The sequence below is a fragment of the Syzygium oleosum genome, unplaced genomic scaffold (assembly GCF_021117445.2).
Source record: "Syzygium oleosum isolate NSW1041296 unplaced genomic scaffold, Sole_v2.1 Sole_v2.03, whole genome shotgun sequence".
NCBI lineage: Eukaryota > Viridiplantae > Streptophyta > Magnoliopsida > Myrtales > Myrtaceae > Syzygium > Syzygium oleosum.
In genome coordinates, this window is record NW_026607487.1 from 9,488,256 (window position 1) to 9,494,334 (window position 6,079).

Consider the following 6,079-nt stretch of genomic DNA (forward strand, 5'->3'; position numbering starts at 1 on the left):
AAGCAAAAAGATCAGCAAGATGTAAACAAGGAATTTCCTTGACAGTCCGTTTGATCTGTTTTACAATATCAGTATGAATCTGAGTCCATGGTGGAGGATCTTTCTTGAGCCTCTGATGGAGTGGCTTGCAAATTATATTGATGCGAGGGAAGAATTCAATAATATAATTCAAACTTCCTAGAAATCTTTGCAATTGATTTTTGTCTCTGATTTCATCAGGAAATTTTTCAGAAAATATTATTGATCTTTCAATAGGTATGATAGTTCCTTGATGAATGCAATGTCCTAGAAAACGAATTTTTTTTTTAAAAAGGGATATTTTAGTAGGTGAAACTACTAAACCATTCTTTTTCACAATATTAATAAAATGACTGATGTGTCTAAAATGTTTTTCTATGGATGTAGAAAATACTAGAACATCATCTATGTAGACTATAATGTAATCAGAACAATGGTTAAAAATATCATTCATAATTCTTTGGAATTCATAAGGGGCATTTTTTAAACCAAAAGGCATGACATTCCATTCATATTGGCCAAAAGGAACGGTAAAAGCTGTTTTGTACCTATCCTTTTCGCTAATTTGAATTTGCCAAAAGCCTGATTTCATATCAAATTTTGAAAAGATCTTTGCATCATAAAGTCTATTTAACAAATCCTTTTTGTTAGGAATTGGATATCTTATCCATTTTAAAGCTGTATTCAAAGGTTTATAATTTATTACTAGTCTTGGAACTCCTCTTTCTAGTTCAGTATTTTTGTTGACATAGAAAGCAGAGCAACTCCAAGGTGATTGGCTTTTCCTAATAAGCTTTTTCTCAAGAAATTCATGTATTTCTTTTTGACAAAAATTTAGAACTTCGTGATTCATTTGAGAAGGTCTAGCTTTAGTAGGAATGTCTTTTTCTTAAAAACCTGGTTCATAAGGCAGGTCAACTATGTGACACTTACGAGACCAGAAAGCATTGGGAATATTAGAACATATGGAATCTTTGATTTGATTTTCAAGATTAGAAATCTTTTTCTGAAGACTTGCTTCAAAAAGATTTTTGTCAATCCTTTTGTATTCAAGATCTTCTTTAAGAAACTAAAGATGAGTCTCTTTGTCTTGGATTATACAATTAATCTCAGAGATGGAATGTTCTTGAAGAGTATTCAAATTTCTGGTTTGGGGCTTTGAAATGAAATTAAAACATATTCTTTTGCCTAAGGTTTCTGTTTCGATTCCCTTTTCAGAAACTTTAAAAGGCCGGAGTAAATTGATAAAAGGTGATCCAAAAATAACATTTTGTTTGATATTTCTAATAAGAAGAAATGGAGTTTTAAAAGAGATTTGGTCTTTCACAATTTCAGCTTCAGGAATCTTGTAATTTATAATTAGCTTATCTCCGGATGCTGATTTGAGAGATTGGGAAGTTTTCTCAAAATATTTGGTTGGTATAAGACCTTCCTTTATACAATTAAGGTCTGCACCAGTATAAAAAAGGGCCGTTGTTTCTAAAATAATTTCATTTTGGATTCTTATGGAAATATTGATAATCCATTTTCTGGTAGTTATTTCAGAAAGCATTAAAAGAAAGTTTGTATCAGACGAAGAAGTGAGTTGAGGACATCATTTTCTTCAAAATCTTCTTCCTTTTGTTTTCCTTTTAAATTTTTCATTTTAATTTCTAAAATGTCTTTTTGCATAATTATCTGGGCAGCTTCGAGGTTTTGTATTTCTTCCTTTTGCTTGTTGATTTCGTGAGTAAGATCACTTATAGAAATGGGACTAGTATTCTTAGCGTTGCCAAGAATAGTAGAAATATTATAAGGATTATCAGTTTGAAAAGTAGGTTTAGAAACTGATTTGGGGTTTTGAAAATTATTTAAATATTTTATTTTTGTTTCTGGGTCAGTAATCTGATCAATTGTTTGCAAAAGAATTTCTTCTTCTTTTGTCAAAACATTTATTTCAAAACTGGTGGCTTCTTCATCTTCACTTTCTGAAGTTGATGATGAAGAGGTTTCTAAATCACAAATTTGTAAACTCTTTTCAAAATCAGATTCATCAGAAGAACTGATATCAGCTTCAGTCATTAATTGATTGAGCTGATTGATAGTTTCTTCGTCTAAACCTAATTCATTAACTTTTTTGCTAATTTTGCAAAATCGTGAAGTGTGGCCTTTCTTGCCACAGTTATAGCAAGTGATATTTTTAAAATTTCTTTTAGGTTTTTTGGTTTTTATCAAAACTATCATTTTCTTTCCTTTTAGAATGCTTTTTATCAAATTTCTTTTTATAAGGTTTCTTATAAAATTTCTTTTGATCGTTTTGTTTAGCAATACATTTTCCTGAACATTTGGATTTTCCAAAAGATTCAAAAGATGGATCATATTGGGCACAAAAAAAAAATCTCCTAATCCCTTTTTAGAAAGTTTTTGTTCTTTCTTGATTTGTTTTTGGAGACGAATATTAGTGCATAATTGTGTCCCTATTTTATAAACATAAGAGGTTAGTTCACCATAAGAAAGATGGTCATATGGAATTTGATTTCCATATTCTTCTCTTATCTTACCACGAACTTGTTCTCCTATGAGTTTTGGTAATCCAGCAAGAAATTTTTCTTTCCAAAAAGACTGATTGCAGTCTGACCTTTAGAAAACTCTTTGCAAAAATATTTCTTTATGCTCTCGGAATTCTCCTAAAGATCTACATTTCATATTGGATAAAAGATCTTGGTTCTTATCGAGAATATGAGAGGAGTCTCCTAGAAAATTTTGAGAGATGGAGAATATCAAAGTATTGACAGCATCTTGGATGGGCTGGTCATCATCATCAAGGATATTTTGATCAAAAGGGTCGACTTTATGGGCATTTAGAATTTGAGACCTTTGCTCTTCATTCAGGTAGTTATCTCACCATCCTTTGAGTTGGCCTGTAAATCCGGCTATTAAAAGATATGCTCCTGAATGATCAAATGTATCTGGAATGGTTTTATAAGTATTTGCAAGCATGACCATCTGGGTTAATATATTTATGAGGTTTTGCTCAGAAACACCATCTATATTCCATTCATAGATAGCATCAGAAGAGTATTTGTTCTGAACTTTAGAAAAGGTTTCTTCTGTGAGGATATCAAGGGGAGTCGCACGAGAATAATATAGTTTTTTGGGATCCTTCCAAGTGATACGATTTATCTCCGGAAGAGGTTCAGTATCGGATTTATCTAAAAGATTGATCTTATTGGAAGGCTCAATGCGGTCTAGAGTGTCTTTGACACTCAGATTTTGTATTAAAGGAGTATCTAAAACTATAGGATTTTTAGGAATCAAAACTGTTTTTCCCTTGAGGAGTTTTCTCCTATCCTCTAAGGCTTTAGCAAAATCAAGACTAGGATTTTTTGGAATTTCAAAATTCCTAAAGAGTGGTGGTTTTAAATCCTTTTTCGGAATTGTTATAGAAGAAGATGGAAAACTATTTTGAGTAAGATTTTCAATTCGATCAAGCTGTTTTCCTATGGTGTGAAGATGTTGATTAGAAAAGTTATTTTGTTCAACAATCTTCTTGATTCCTATGCCATCTATTTCAGAGGCAGTTTTGAAAGGAGAAGCTATAATTTCAGTTTCTCTATGTTCAATTTTGATTTTTCTAAGAAGAGGATGATTAGACTCGATGATATGGCCATCGTCTAATTTCCACTTACAAAATTGATCTAAAACAAAAATCTGTTTTTCTTTTAGGAATATGTTTTCAAACCAATCAAAAAAAAATACTTCGATTTCATGTTGGTACATGTAATCATAATATTCTCTTTCGATTTCAAATGCTTGTTTTTGAAAATTAGCAAAGAACCATTCTCTGATATGTTTATTTTCAACAGAATTGAATTCTTTATTCAAAATGATCCTGTTAGGTTCAAATGCTAATTCTAGAATATTGATCTCAGGATTTTCCATTTCGGAAGGAGTTGGATAAGGGAAATCACGAATATTTTGATAAACTGGTCTGGAAATTCCAGATCTATTATCAATACCACTGATGTTTGGAAGAGGAGGAGCACTTGCAGATGCTTCTTCAGAATTATTCAAAGGGATATTCAAAGGAATATTAGGAATAGTATCTACTGATCTTTGAGAAGAAGTGGAATGCCAAGAAGGAATTGACCTGATGTCACAAGATCTCCTAGGAATATCAACAGATCTTCTAGAAAATTGAATAGTTACTCTTCCTTCAGGATGTTGAATAATATTGGTAGGATCAGAATTATGAACGATTGGCTGGGGAATTCTATTTTCTAATTCTCATCGATCAAGAAGGGTTATTTGATTACAAGGAATGGTCCTAGGAATGGTAACATTTGCCTTTGATATATCTGTTTGTAATAGAAGGGTTTCTCTATTGGAATTTAATTTAAAAGCTTTGCTACCGAAAGCAGAATTCATCACTTTGTAATAAACTCTGTAAATGAGAGCTATTGGAATAGAACCTTCAGCTATGGAATAATTGTGGGTCTTTATTTGAAGGGTGAGAGATTTTAAAATGTTTTTATCTTTAAGAGAAATGGTAAGATCAGGATGACTATCAAAATGAATTGGTCCACTGCAAAGACTCGTTTCTACAGCTCCAAGAATGGATTCGTCGTATTTTAAAAGTCTCGCATCTCTTAAAACAAGAAGCAAAGAAGTATCTAATCCTTCTTTGGTAAGGGGTTTTGCACCAACCTGTACCAAACCTATATGGATGTAATTCCATTTCTGGGAATGTTTCTTTATAGAATCCTTATTTAAAAGTTGTATTGAAGCAAAAGAATTAGAAAGCGGTACATCTCTTTCTTCAGTAACAATGACATAGTCATTATTTCCGAAGAATCTAAACTTGGAATGTTCATAAATTTTATCAAGCTTTACTTTTGGAATGAACCAATTTTCAATAGATTTATTGAAATCTTCTATATTAATCTCTTCTCTATTTATTGGTCATTGATCTGAGGACATTTGTGATAAAGAACTAAAAGAAGACTCAGATCTTCTTAATAAGTTCATTGCAAAAGACTACTTTCTTCTTTTCAATAGATTTCGACGATACTTACCAACGGACTTACTACCCCACTGGGCTTTATTGCCTGGAACACATCCAGAAATCTCGCGAAAAGACCTCCACGAAGGAAATCGTCTTTACTGCGAATGAAATTATAAAGAATATCTTTATCTACCAAAAAACAAGACCTCCACAATTATATATATATATATATATATATATATTATTTTCCCAATTTAGTATGTTCAAAATCTTAAAATAAGACATTATTTGAGACAATCCAAAGATTGTTCCAAAAAACACCAGGCCGTGGAAGTCGAGACACATTACTACTAGTACTAGCGCCTCGCATACACGTCATATTCCATCAACCATGGGATTTATACCCAGCAAAGTATAAGTCTTGATCGGAATGTAGCCTCTAGAGAACCGGAAAGTGCCGGAACGTCCGATTGCCGCCTCCTCCCTCACCCTTTATCCAGACCTCATTCCTTGCTCGAACGCTCCTATGAAGGCCAAAAGAAAAACTTGGGGTTAAAAGGATAGAAAGCGTGCATAGATTAAGGGGATGATCAAGTTGTTTGGTGATACTGCTTCCGAGGTAAGGGTTGATGATTAAATTTAAGGGAATACAAAAAAACATACCTCGCTTTCGGCTCGATAACCACTTACATGCCTCTCTTATTGTAAATACAAATCAATATCTCCGAGCATAACCCTATATTGGAAAGACTAAATAGCCCTTCCTTGCAAACTCATTTCGGGTGGTTTGGTTTTTAGTGGGTTTTGAGTGTTTTGGGTGGGTGTGTGGATTTAGGATTTGATGATGGAATTTATTTTTTGGATCGAAAATGACGTTTTCGTATAATAGGGATACGATAATAATTGATGTGAGTTTGCAAAGTGGTCTTGAAAGGTAAAACTCAAAGTATATACTTGATACTTTCAAAAGTAGATTCACGTAAGTGGGAGACATGCACTTGATATTTTCCGTAAATTCAACTCCATCGTGTTGGTTCTTGAATCTAAGGCAACCGACTGTTCGTACTCTATTCCCCC